The sequence below is a fragment of the Rhinolophus sinicus genome, linkage group LG16 (genome assembly GCF_036562045.2).
Source record: "Rhinolophus sinicus isolate RSC01 linkage group LG16, ASM3656204v1, whole genome shotgun sequence".
In the NCBI taxonomy this organism is placed as follows: Eukaryota; Metazoa; Chordata; class Mammalia; order Chiroptera; family Rhinolophidae; genus Rhinolophus; species Rhinolophus sinicus.
The window spans coordinates 38,494,703-38,509,079 of NC_133765.1; positions in this window are offsets into that span (position 1 = coordinate 38,494,703).

Consider the following 14,377-nt stretch of genomic DNA (forward strand, 5'->3'; position numbering starts at 1 on the left):
CAGGTTATGTCTACGTGAGGTTGGTGTGTGCACTTCCCTGTGCGTGCATTGTCTTGAGGAAAGTGGGTTGGTATCACACACGTTTTACTCCAGCTGTGTTTTCTTAGTACAATGACTGTATCAACGCAGTGTAACTATTGTTACCGACAGCACTGCTGTCTCCAGCAGGGGCTGCCCTCTGGCTGCAGATCCGAGGAGGCCCCCGTGGCTCTGGTTGAACGAGGCCGGCTGGTGGCCAAGGTGCCTTATCTTCCATTTGCCTGAGCTCTAATTTCATCTGTTCCAAGCTGTTGGGAACTTGGGATAGTTTGTCATTACAAGTATATGTGGGGTATTACGCCATTCTACATACATACATATTTGTCGATGTATCTTTCATACACTATGGTGCATAAATCCTGGGTCACAGGTGTCCACCCTCTGATGTGTGCTCATGTGTACTGTCACTCACACTCCAGACAGAGGAGACCAGTGAACAGTGCACGCCAGGAATGGCTGTGCCCGGCGGGCCAGAGCTCAGCCAGAGCAGGACAAGGTGAGAGACTGGGCCACCGTGCCCCACAGTAAGGCCTGCGATGTCACCACAGCCCACAGTCCTGCGTCCAGATGAGGCGGGCTCACTCCCGTGGTGACAGGTGTGTCCTGCGTGGACAGCGTACCCAGACCCCACGAACCTGGTCCGCCAGCCCTCGGTGCTGCTGGGGGAAACCCACATCAGCAGTTAAGGAGCAGGACCCCGAAAACCTGCGGGCTGGGCCCACGCGCACTCGGACCTCCCCCACCGGAAAGCTCTGGACCGTCTGAGGCCGGCCGCCCTCACCTGCGCCCCGAGCCCTCCCGGAACCCCGTGGGCCCAGCGCGGAGCCCGTTGAGAACGGATTCCATGCCCCTGTCGGAGCTGGTCTCTGCCTGGCATGACGGCATCGATGGGGCGTCAGGAGTCCCTGCGACGCGCATGCCACGTCCTTGTAGAGCTGCCCCTCCCTCTGACACGGGGACGGGCCTCCGCAGCCCGGGACCTGGCGTGATCGCGGGAGCCCCAGTTGCCGTGTGCGGGGGGGAGGCCGTTGCGGTCTGAGCCCCGAGATGCGGGGCCGGCGCGTGGCTGCCGCGCCCCCTGCCGCTCAGAGCGGCTCTTAGACTGAGCGGTGGGCGGCGCCCGGAGCTTCTCTCCGCACCTTGTTCCGGGGCCCCCAGCCTCGCCCGCGCTCCCTAGAGCGCCCCCTTCTGCGAGGGTGGGGTCCTTTTCATCCGCTTCTGGTGCGGCTGTTTTTGTTTTCGGGCTCACGTGTTTACTCCCACGTCGTTCGTTCCCAATCCGTCTTTTAAGTTTCATTTGCGCGTTTATTTGTCTTCAGTGTTCCGTCTTCGTGGGTTAGGATTAGGAGTTAGCTTTGCTGGCCATGAATCTCTCCTCTCGGCTCCCAGAGGCGTTTCTTCTACGGTTTTCGCAGCAAATAAACAGGATTTGGAGTGTTTGTACTGAGTATTCTCACGCTGGGGCAGAGAGGTCACTGTTTATAAACAAGGGATCCGAGGCTCAGAGCCAGAGCCCCGACCTGTGAGACCCTCAGGGAGGTGAGTACACTGGGCCCGAGGAAGCGCGGCTGTTTATTAAGTTAAACGCCCAGAAACACACCTACTCACGCAGTGGTTGGTGCTGTGTACATTTAAGAGAGCACGCATGTGCTTAAAGACATGCAGTGTAGAGACAAAGGTAGCAAAGAAGAAATATTCAGACTCACATTCAGGCTTTGCACAGAACCCGCCCACGCCTGCCGCCCTCAATCCAGGCTTATGAGTTAACAGCGGTCTCCCCTGACCACCGGGATGGTGTGCCCTCCCCACCTGGACGGAGCACAGGAAAACCCACCCTGGGACCCTGGGAACAGGCCTTGGGTTCACGTGCGGATGCAGCCGTCACGGCTGGGAGCTGGCATGTCAGGAGCTCACACGTGTGATCTCAGCCCTCATGTTTGCCTCTGAGTCAGGTACGACTGTGCCGTCACCGTGTGAGGAAACTGAGTCCCAGAGTTGGCCATGGCCTTGCACTTAATGGGGAAGATAGGACAGGTGTGTGTAGCATGTGTCACAAGGACCTGTGGTCAGCATGGCACACGCAGACGCAGAGAGGTGGGTGAGGGCCACTGTGGGGACAGTGAGGCTGCTGTTCATGGCTGGGATTCAGCCCCCACCCAGGGCCCGGTCACTGCTGCAGCCGCAACCTCATTTGAGACAACACCTCAGCCTTCCAGCAGACATTCAACTTGCCACATGGTAGGAACATTCTAGAAACTGGAGGGGACAATGGCCAAGTCTGATGGTGTTGAGGCTCTAGTGGGGGAGAGGCCGACAGTGATCAAGTGACCGAACCATGGGCACCGTGACCCCAGGTGGTGACGCGTGAGGTGGGGCGACGATGCAGGGCAGTGTGATTATGTGTGTGTGTGTGTGCACACGTGTGTAAATGTGGGGTGTGTTGTGTGTGCCAGAAAAATCTTGATGGTCACACTGTCTGAACCCTTCCTCATCAGCCCCACAATAAAAGGGCTGTTCATATTCCTAGACTTTCAATCTCCCCAAACCCCACATGTAGCCCATGGTTTTGCCAAGCTGCCTTATAGCAGACGGAGTTCCTCTTTTTATCTATTGGCACGAATTACAGCGTCCAGTGAGCACCACTCATTTGTGCATAAAGGTCCAGATGCTGTCCCAGAAGTAATTTCATTAGCTGCCTCATTTTCTGCCACACGTGACTCTATCAAAGGCTCCTCTTAGGAGTTATATTTCCACGCTTGGTTTCCACCTGATGGTGATTTCATTGTGGAGTTTAGTGAAATGTATGTCAGTCCTTTGTGAGGTGACCGAGTGTGCACTTGTAACCAGCAGGTGGGTTTCTAGAACTTTACGTCTGTACACACCCAGGAGCTGCCCAGGGGGTTCTGTGTGGAAATGTTAGCCTTGTCTTTCCAAATGTGCACACGACAGGAAGCAAGGTGTGGGGTTTGGCAAACGTCCTCCTTGGGGGTCCTGTCCAATCGGCTTGCTACTCAAGGTCCACAGTTTGCTCAGACACACCCGCCTTGTTCTCAACGTGCAGGGTAACTCCCCACTGAGGCTACCACCATCCTGTAAGCTTTTTGTTTCATCGAGAGAGAATTTAAGAGAGTCTTTCCTTCGTTATCAAATACTCATTCAGGCCTTCAGTGTTCATTGAGAAACGGTTCTTCTTAGCACCTGGCCTCATGCTAATGGTACAGATGGGAAGATAACACACTCACTCCTTTCAGGAACTTGCCCTCTGTAGGAAAGACTGATGTGTAACCTCTAGTATCCATTCTCCCTTCTATTTGTAATAGAGTCCCTGAGTTTAGCTGCATGAATGCCCCCCCCCCCCAGTTGGAGACTACATTTCCTAGGCTTCTTTGCAGTGAGATATGGTCATGCGACTAAGTTCTGGCCAGTGGGATGTGAGCAGGTGTGCTGCTCTCACTTCCCAGAGGGTCACACCTGCTCCAACTTTCCAGCCAACCCCAACTTTCCTATGAGAACGAGACCTCTGGTCTTGCTCAGGTAGGGCGAGGTTGACCCTAGTGAAGCAGCCACAGCAGTGTGCTATACAGGGCCCTGACCAGGTCACTGAAATACTGCCATCCTTTCTCTAAGAAGTTTGTCAGAGGTGACATGAGCACAGGGAGAAGCATCAGCCAGTGTGAGGGACTTGGGAAGGTTGACATCTCTGGAGTGTGTCTACAGGGCCTCCCCGCCCACCCCTTCCCCAGGTGACCAAGCCAGCCCATTGCTCTGCCCGCTCCCCACCACTGCGCCCCATTCCATCCCCACAGCTGGCGTCGCTGTCTGCAGGAGTGTCCTGCTCACTGCTTCATAACAACTACGTTTGTCTGGGTTGCCTCCGTGGGCAGTTATCATGGATGATGACTCGTCTGTTATGGGGAATGTGTTAGCGCAGGGGAGGGTGCTGCAGAGTCCCCTGGAGAAGCCCAGGAAGGCTTCCCGGAGGAGAGCACTCCACAAAGGGAGGTTCTCCAGGCTGAAAGTGGGGAGAAGACATCGCAGGCCTAGGAACCATGGGGACCAGAGCTCAGGGCGTGAACTCGTGGGGCAACTGAGGACTGCTGTGGGGCCACAGGAGGTGGGAGAAGGGCTGGGTCTGCAGGTGGGGGCACAGAGGAGGCAGGGAGACCTCTGAGGGGTGTGAAGTGACCCTGACATCCGATCTGCTCTTAGTAATGTACCACTGGAGGCCTGTGAGGGAGGCGCTGAGCTGGTTTGTCAGATGCGGACTTTCCCCAGGTAGATACTGTAAACAGGAGACCACCACCTGGGCAGGACGTCTGGTGCCTGCTTAGCCCAGTCAGTGCTTAAATAGTTTGGACTGGTGGCCAGTCTTCAGAGGCGAGATGTTTTGCCTGGAATTCTGATTTCTGGATGTTCTTGAGTACTGAGGGCTCAGGCAGCCCTGAGCCCCGTCCACACGGCAGCTGTGGCCAGCCAAGCAGGGGACGCCCCCTGGTGGGGCACCTCTCACCAGTGCCCCAGCCCCAGGAGGTTGTGTCCTGTAACCTGCCCAGTGGTGTCCTGAGGAGCCCGCCTCTGCATCAGCTCACATCCACTGAGTGGACCTTAGGAAATTTGAGACCATTCTTGACCATGAGAAGGTTTGACCCTCAAGTCAGATGACATGGACAGACAAGTAGTTCAACAAATCACAGCACAACATCTCGTCCAGGAACAGAGTGAGGAACCTGGATTCAGTCCATGATGGTGTCGCGGCAGCACAATGGCCCCCAGAGGTGTCCACCTCGACCCCCAGAGTCTGTGACTGTGTTGCCTTGCCCAGGAAAGGACTTTGCAGATATGATTAGGGGTACAGACCTTAGATGGGGAGGGCGTCCTGATTATCCAGCTGAGCCCAAGCTAATCATTTGAGTCCACAGAGGGTGCCCTTTCCCAGCTGGGTCAGAGAGACAGAAGGGGGCGGAACAGGGATTTGCAGTGTGAGAGGCACTCAGCCTCCACTGCTGGCTCTGAAGATGGATGAGAGGGCCGTGAGCCAGGGCACACACGTGGCCCTCAGCGGACAGCCAGGGGGAAGCAGCGATCTTAGTCCTACAGCCAGAGGGACTTCTGCCGACGTCCCAGCTGAGCGAGGAAGCAGACCCTCCCCCGGGACCTCCAGGAAGAAATGCAGCCTCAGACACCCTGACTCTGGCACCATGCGACCACATCTGACTTCTGACCAACGGGACGGTGAGATAATAAATGTGTGTCACCCAAGCCACTGATTGTGGTAATTTGTTAGGTCAGCCATAGAAAACTGTACAGATGGTCATGTTTCTGGATGTGAGAAAAAGCTGACCTTCACCTGTCACAGACGGGCAGAGGCCAGGTGTGAGGTGTGTGTGCAAGGCGCTGGGGGAGGAACTGGTTTGGGATAAGAAATAGAATCCTTGTGAGATGGGGACACAGGATGAGTGCAGCCGCCCAGGAGAGGACGTCAGCAGCGTTCAGTTTCCTGACCGGTAGGAACCGGCCAAGCCACCACCACGGACCAGACCCTCCAGAGTTTGTCACCCACGGGCCGTGCCCACACTGCCCTCTGCTTAGCAAACCTGGCAAAGAATCAACAGATAACCTAGACGTGTTTGGGGAAGGACGGAGGCTCAGAAAATGTGTGACGTGCCCAAGCGATTTCGTTTTCTAAGAGGTCGTCACACCTGTGCTTTTGTGTCCCAGCTGTGATGATGCTACGTCTGCAGGTGTCTTTCGTTAAGAAAGCTAGTCGTTATGTCCTATGTGTTTCACACACTTTCTAGAGGTTCTCAGGCAGGATCACTTTTTCTTTCACTGGCAGGTCTGAAACACTCTCCATTATCTCTCAGGTAGTTGGGGAATTTGTCTCAGTGTCCCTGTCATCGCAGCTGTACCAGCTCTGGTGCTGGTCCTGGAATGTCCTCTGTGACCTCTGGCAGATGACGGCTTCCTCTGAAGACCCAGTGAGTCCCTAGGAACCCAGTGAGTCCCTGGAACCTTGGCTAAACCGGCTAACCCGTCTCCAGTTCCCCCAGCAGACTCCAGAGGTTGGCTCTACGGCTCCTGAAAGAGGCCGTGGCCGTCATGGCCACCAGCTCCTGACCACGGGCTGGAGCCCAAGCCACACACAGAGCCCGGCTCTGCCTTCCTTCCCTGAGAGCTGGCTCAGGCTGGAACTCGGGCAAATGACTGCAGTGAGAGCAGAGCAGGCTTCCCTAACCTTCCTGCAGGCCTGTCCCTGCGTTCATCAGACAACAGCCCCACCTTCTCAGCATCTGACCAAGACAGGCAGGCAGCCGGCCCCAGTCCTGGGGACGCCTCCCACATCCATGTGGGCAGAGGTCCAGGCCCTTGAAAGGCGCCATTTTCGTGAAGGTCAGCCTGCATCAGGACTCCTGTGCCCTTCACGCCAGCGCCGAGGAGAACTGGGAACCCACTGTCGGGGCCCAGCTAGTCCCCCAAAGATGTGCTCACACAGCCCCAGCCAGCGGCTCACACCCCACAAACAGGATCAACAAAGTGGAGCAGTTCTGTGCCTAGAAGATTCCTTCCGGGAGGAACCCACGTGTGTCTGGAACATTCCACAAGCATCCATGGTGCGGCCCTGCCAGGGTCACGAGGTCTGGGTAAGTGAAGAGCTGTGGCCTGAAGCAGAAGACACTTTATAATCGTGTGCCAGCGGGGAGGGCAGTGGTGACCGTCTCTGCCAGGTTCTCAGTGACTCCGGCCTTGGTTGGGCGTGTTGGTGGGTAGTCGGAAAAAGCCTTTCCGCGGAGGTCACATTTGGGCCGAGGCCAGGCTGGAGATGTGGGAGAACGTTCTAGAAGGGCAGGTGGGGAGGGGTGTGTGGGAGGAGGTGCAGGGGGTCGTGCACATACAGGGGTGGGGCGTGCACACACACATACCATGTTTCCCCGAAAATCAGCCCCAGCAAAGATCTCAGCCAGACGGACGCATTTAGTATGTTATGACGATGTTCCAGAAGAAGATGACGTGACTGTATTTGAATAAATGTAGCTCATTGTACATGAAAAAATAAGACATCCCCTGAAAATACGCCCTAACCTGTCTTTTGGAGCAAAAATTAATATAAGACCCGGTCTTGTCTTCAGGGAAACATGGTATAAGACCCGGCCTTATTTTCGGGGAAACACGGTAGGAACCCGGGAGCATTCCCGCCGACACAGACAGCACAGCCGCGGGCTGGGGCCACTTGTCCCAGCACTTCTTTCTCATGTCCCTGTGAGTGCAGGACGGAGCCAAGCCTGCCGGACTTTGCTCCCTTCGTGCTGCACAAAACCTGAGCTCAATGACCACGAGCCCCCGAGAGCGGTTTGGGAGAAGGCGCCTGCGATGAGTGGGTGTCACGGGCACCGTGCCCTGGGCAGTGTGAGCTGGCAGTGGGCACCTTTGTGCTCTGCCACGGGCTGTGACCCCAGCGTGGCAATGTGGCTGTGCCGTTTGTGCCACACGATGGAGAGACGTGGCGTAGAGACGTGGGGACGTGAGCTCCTCTCCACGCTCAGGTGTGTATACGCAGCCTACGTCTGCCCCTAATCCATTTCTAGGGAAGAGAATCGCATTTGACAGACAGTCATTGTGCAGTGTATTCCATCTGAAATTTTAATTCTCTGAAATCTCATTATTTATGTCTAGACTAAAAGAATTGAGTTTTGATTATTTAACTACATTTCCTGTTGCTCTTATGAGGATTGCTGTTTTTCTAAAGACCATCTGTCTCGTTCTCTAAGGGGGGGTGTTTTCAGAGCAGCACCACAAGGGGCTTCTGGAAGTTTCTGGAGCGCTCAGTCTGTCCTGGAGGGTCGGTCTATAAGGACATGATGCCCACCCTGGCCCTGCTTGCCTTCAGAGCCCTTCCTTGCCCCGTACCCTCCATGTCCTGGGCCAACTCCAGGGGGCTGCATTCCCCAGGCCCTGCAGTGGCCTCGTCTCTGCCCGCGGGGGAAGGAAGAGCCCAGAGCACACCCTCTGCCTGGACCCGTCTATAGCGCCGTGTCCCGCCAAGGCTCCAGTTCCCTCTGTGGCCTGCACCCCTCTCTTAGTCCCTCTGACCCCAGGGTCAGTGGCAGGTGCTGTGCTGGCTGACCTTTGCCTCACACGCCCTCCCACCGCCACCCCCTTTGCCTTCTCAGCTTTTCCACGCTGGTCCTGCATTGCCTCTTCCTGGGTTAAAGCACCCACAGTGGTTCGTTTCCCGGTTGGACCCTGGTGCAGACATTCTCACCAGGACTCAGGCCTCTGCCCCCTCCCCACTTCACCCCTCGTCCCCCCCCACACCACCACCTATGGGCTCCCTGCCGTCCTCCCTGCCGCCCCAGCGCCTTTGCTCATACTACCTGTTTGTCTGGAGTCTGACAGCAGACCAGGCCCCTCTGTAAAGCTGCAGCTCGCATGCGACCTCCACAGGTCACCATCCTAAATGTTGTCATTAATCTGGGGACCCGCGGATCCCAGCACTTAGGAGCTCAGGTGAGAAAGGCAGAGGCAGCAGGTACACCATGTGACCTGGGCAGGATACCGCTGCCCGCCTCCTGGGAACGGAGACCTGTTTGTAGGTTCCCAGCAGCTCCACGAACCCCGAAGCTGAGAACAAGCATCTCTGCCTGGACACAGTGGGTCTCTGTCGAGGTCCGAGGGCCTCGGTGCTGCCCCGACCACTGTGCGCTGACCCACAAAGACGCACATGCGTCTCCCGGCCCACGGGCTTGCAGAAGGTAGGGCCACTTTTCACCCGTCCCTTGCCCCATGTCACCCCCCGCAGGGCCGACTGCACATTGCTGGTCTCAGGTGGGCATGGCAGGAATGACAGTGACACAGGGACACATGTCGCCAGAGCTCAGCATTTACTCTGAGCTCTCGCTGAGAACATGGTCGCAAAGCACAGGATGCTCTTGAACTGGTTATTTGGAAAGGAACGTGAGTGTGGGGCTGAGCACTGCACGGACAGATGGCACGCGTCGGCAGGCGTGCGGTGACGGGGCGGGGGCGGGGGCGGGGGGCGAGCTCAGAGTCGGGTCCTGCTCCCGTCAACTCCCTACCTACCGTCTGTGGTCTGGGCAGTGACAGGTGGAGGTGGGACGTCTTAGGGCAGCGTTTTCTGAGAAGGATGGTTCCTGCAGAGACGAGCCTTATCTGGGAGATGGAGGTGGCTGAATTACTCTGTGGGTTAAATTCTGTTTGTTTAAAATTAACGAAAGTATAAATCACACCTGCCACATCTCATAAACGCTGGTTTCAGTGGATTTGCTGCTAATTTCTGCTTTAGAAGGAACTTGATAAGCAGATGTGAGTAGGCGTAACTTCACACAGCTCACTGGGGCACTCGTCACTGCGTGTCTAGGTGTCTGCTGACTTTGTCCCCTGTGGCCCCTCAGTGGAGGCAGTTTGTCCTCTGCTAACCTGCTGCTGTTAGAGGATGGAATCAGGTGCCACAAGATGTCACTGCCTGACTGTCGTCCTGCGAGCCGAGCCGTCTGACATCTCACAGCTGGGCCTCTGTGCAGCCCCCCCACCCCCACCCCGTGCTCAGGCCCTGGGGAGACCAGCCCAGTGGGACCTCCTGTCCCTCTCACACCTGACGGCTCCTTCCTCAGCCACAGCTGCCGTGTCTGCACCACCTTCCCGGCCTTGGGTTGCCGTCTGAAGCCCACCACGTCTGGAGCTCGCTCTGTTCTCTCCAGCGAGAGATTCCAGTTGTTTGAAACCTGGTCCAGAAGGAGCAGCAGCTGAGACCATCCCCGTGTGCAGAGCAGCACAGGTCACCTCCTGCTGCCGCTCCCTCCCTCGGTGTCCCCTCTGGCCTGTGGCCAAGTGCCCCCTGTCCTGGCTTCGTCCCTTCACTGAGAGACCCCAGCAGCTCCCACCCTGCAGGGAAGTCTGGCTACACCTCTTTTCTCTCCGACTGTGCTCTCTAGTCCTCCAGCTCTCAGCTAAACTTTGGGCAATTTTAGGGTCTTTAAATCAACTTTATTTTGACTGTGAGGACAGTGAAGTGACTTGCAATGAACGTGGCTCTTCCTCTAACCGGGACCAGGGGCAAGGCTGCCTTGTGAACCTTCCAGAGAATTTCAAACGTGCAGAAACGTGTGTGTGCTTCAAAAACATTGTGGGGCCTCATGCTCCTGTCTTCTCGAGAATTTTCTGTTTTTCTCCCTCTCCTATGTCGTGAGATGTGCATTCGGTGTCTCTTCTTTTTTTTTTTAGTGTCACCTCCACTTTTAACGTGTGTTTTGTTTATTAAACTACGTTAGTTACCTTCTCGACCTGCTTTCTCAAGTATAATGATTAATCCCAGTTATCGCCCTTTGGCTTATTGGCCACTGACACGTAGCCAGTAGCTCTGCTTTGTTTTTGTATGTTCTCCTTGGATGTAATTATTACTGTCCGGTAATTATTTCTCACAACGCCGAGGGTATCGTTTTGTTTACTCACCGTCACATCCTGTATCTCCAGCCTGGCCTTCCGGCCATCGTCTTTCTTCTTCATGGATGTCCTGCAGAGGAGTGTTAATCTGTCTTTTCTATCTCTTCAAAGCGTTTCTGGAAGTTCTGTTTTTAAGCCTATGACTGGCTCTGGCCAGGTGAACAGGGAGGGAGTGGCCTGAGCTACCAGGGCTTCCAGCTCACAGGCCCCGGGGTCCTCAGCGCACAGAAATCAGAACCCTGAAAGCAGTGGGATGGCACTGTCCCCTGCCGACCCTCTGAAAGGCCAGGCTTCCACACCTACCGGGCAAATCACAGCTCAGAGCAAACGCAGAGTTGTCACCCCTGGAGCTTTATGACAGCAAGGTGGGGGACGAGGGCTTTGATCAGCAGAGTCTAAGGCAGACGCTGCCCCCCCACAAGCTCGTGCGGCAGTTGTTCGTGAGGCGTTTGCTCACAGTGAGCTGTCAGGTTGTAATAAGCTTTACGCTCAGAGCACAGGGCATATCTGGAAAACTGTCCTCAGTGGGACGGTCTGATTAAGCTGGTGACACATCAGACGTGTGGGAAGTAATGCCATTCCAGGTGAAGAGATTTCTAATCATCAAAGCAGCACTGAACTCAGAGATTTAGCCCCCCCACCCCCACTCCCCGAGGGCAGGAACTGTGGAATTTTGCAGGGAACTGACAGAAATACTTTATGTTTATTTTGGTCCCTGTAGGTCAGGTCGCATCCCGTGTGCCCACTGGGGGGCAATGGGGGCAGGTGGGGGCTGCAGCCTTGTTCTGGAGGAGGTCAGGTGACTTTTCAGAAGTATCCTTTCCCATCCTGCCCCACCTGCACGTGTGGGATACCCAAGTCCGCCCTTCCGTTGTGAGCGGGGTCACCAATGTGCTTTGTCCAGTGAGATGTTAGTGGGCGGGCGCCACCACGGGCTGGAAGGAGCTTGTTCAGTCCGACCGGCTCCGTGTGCCCTGATGTCACCCTGAGAAGAGCCTGCTGGCCCAGGAGGATGGGGGACGCAAGGCCAGCAGGCTGGAGGGCAGCGTGCAGCTCAGCCTGTGCAGACGGGTGACACGCAGCCAGCCCCCTGTGCACCCAGCACAAACACGTCCTGTAGCTGTGCCGCCCTGCGTTGTGGCCGGCTGTCTGTGACGCCGCAGGTGCTGACAGATACAGGTCCTGCTGCCCTTCTGCTCCTGGACGCCAGAAGCCCCTCCTCCCCAGGGGTCGCCCAGCAGCACTCCCCTGGTGTTTAGTGAATCAGGACAGGAAGGAACCTGCTGTGATGCCAGAGCCTTCCTTGTGGCAGCGACCCGTGCTGTGCTTCCATCTGGGTGGACAGTCAGTGGCTGGCTTCCCGACAGGGCTGTGCGGCTCTGTTTCCAGTGGGCATCTGCCAGCTCTCTAGGTCCTCTGCGAGGGTGCTCTGCAAATTAAACCAAAGCCATGGGGGAAACCGCTCGATAACAGGGCTACTTAAGCTCACAAGAGTGTAATGGGAGCGCCCCAATCCCTCCCTCCTCGTCTGAGCAGGACGGGGCAGAGGCCCTGGTGCCCACCTGGCACTCCGTCTGTCCTACCTCTTTGCCGACGGGTGTGGCTGTGTACTGGTCCTGGCCACTGGGCTGAAGGCAGGAAGGACATGGTGACCCCTGGGCTGCGGCACAGGTGAGCCAGTGTAGACCTGTCCCCCTGCATCTTGTGCCACGACCAAGGAGGCCACAGGCTCCTGAGTGTGGTGATGAGGGCAGAACCTCTGTTGGCCTGGGCCTGGGGGCCGGGGAGCTGAACCCCTCACACCCGCCAGCCTGCTGTGTGCATGTGAGTGGGAAACTAACTGAGGTGACGTGATGGGGCTGACTTTGGACATGTTTGTCACTGTCGCAGACGCTGACTGCTATTGGGACCACACGCCCGGGACTCCTTCTAGCTCCGTGTCGTACAAACTCTGCGTCTTCCTGTCCTCGAGGGAAAGTGAGGATGACAGTGGTGGTGGTGATACCGACCACACTGGCTCACTGTGGAGACCAAAAGAGTTAACACTGTAAAGTCGTAAGAGCGGTGTGTGGCCAAGACAGCCACCCGTCAGCGTTGGCTGTAATCACAAGTGCCCAGCTTCGGAAGGCCTTGAATGCCAGGCTGAGGGCTGTGGGCTGCATGTCACAGACCTGCCTTTTCCACAGTGTTTTCTGCAAACACTGGTTCTGTAGGATATTAATGCCTGTTGCACAAAAACAGGATTCTGCTTCTGTTTTGTTTTTGTTTTTTAAGAAATACTAGATTAAATGCAGTGCGTGCATTGGTTTTACTACAGGACTTGTCAGTGCCTTTAAGGTGCAGGATGGGGCTCCCAAGAGTTGTTTGTTGACAGTGGTTTGGCGCTCACTTTTGTCATAGCATGTGTCTGGGCTGGGAGAAGGTGGAATACACTCGGCACAGCCTGCTCTGCATCTGTTTGTCCCCATCTCAGCGCCACCCACCCCCACTGGCAGCAGTCCAGCCACCCCACAGAGCCCTTGAGGTTTCCTCTTGCACTGGCTTCTGTGTTGTCCAGGCCCACGTGCGACGTGCACACCACACCCAGATGCGCTTCTAGCTGGATGTCCGTGATGATGAATGAGATCAGTGTGGTCTTCATTCAACAGAATAATCCAGAGAAGAGGGAAATGTCAGCTGTCAGAAGGGCCTTCTCTGTCTTCCCACAGCAGGAAGGAAGAAATAGAGCCAGGTGTCCCCACGAGCAGCCCGCTTCCTCTCTGGATCCTGGTTCTGAAACACGCCCAGGACAGCGCACAGAAAGCCTCAGAGGACACGTGAGATGAGTCAGTCAGCTGATCAAGACGACATGCACAGGCTGTCCATTCCCACCTCCTCTGTGGTTCTAGGAGGGAGAAGTCTCTATCCAATGACTTCACAGTTCTGTGATGTGGGGAAGATCAGCTGTGAGCCTGAGAGCAACTCCTGGTCAAGACACTGCCGAGCCCCAGGGGTCCTGGGCAGGGTCAGGGGGTTCTGAGCAGAAACTGTTCCCCAAGGACCCGGGCCACATGGTTCAGCTCACAGGCATCCTTTGGAGAATAACGATTCAAATGTGTTCATTCATTCATTCATTCATACATCATCCATCCATCATCCATCCATCATCCATCCATCCATCCATCCATCCATCCATCCATCCATCCATCATCCATCATCCATCCATCCATCCATCCATCCATCCATCCATCTATCATCCATCCATCCATCCATCCATCCATCCATCCATCCATCCATCTATCATCCATCCATCATCCATCCATCCATCCATCCATCATCCATCCATCATCCATCCATCCATCCATCATCCATCCATCCATCCATCCATCCATCATCCATCCATCCATCCATCCATCCATCCATCCATCATCCATCCGTCATCCATCCATCCATCCATCATCCATCCGTCATCCATCCATCATCCATCCGTCATCCCTCCGTGATTCATCCACGTGTTCACTTAGAGCTGAAGCTGCTGCTAGGAATTGTGAACGGAATTGTGGGCAGGGTGGTCCCACAGGGGACTGGGCACCCAGGGAGAGTTCAGAGCAGGAACCAGAATCCAGATGATGTGGTCTGAGCCCCGCTTCACCACTCGCTTGCTGTGTTACCTGGGACTGGTGACCTATTGCCTGTGTCCTCATAAGAAACCTGCCTGCTGGGGTCTTGCGGATTGAGCAAGTCCTGCCCGGAAAGTGCCCAGAACAGTGCCTGGCCCGGTGCCCCCATGCCCTGGGGCTTCCTCCACAGCGTTGCCAGGTCAGGTGATGGCACTCCGGCTTCATGTGGCTGAAGTGAGGTGAGACATGCAGTGGCCCGGCCGAGGCCGCCCTGCTCCCTA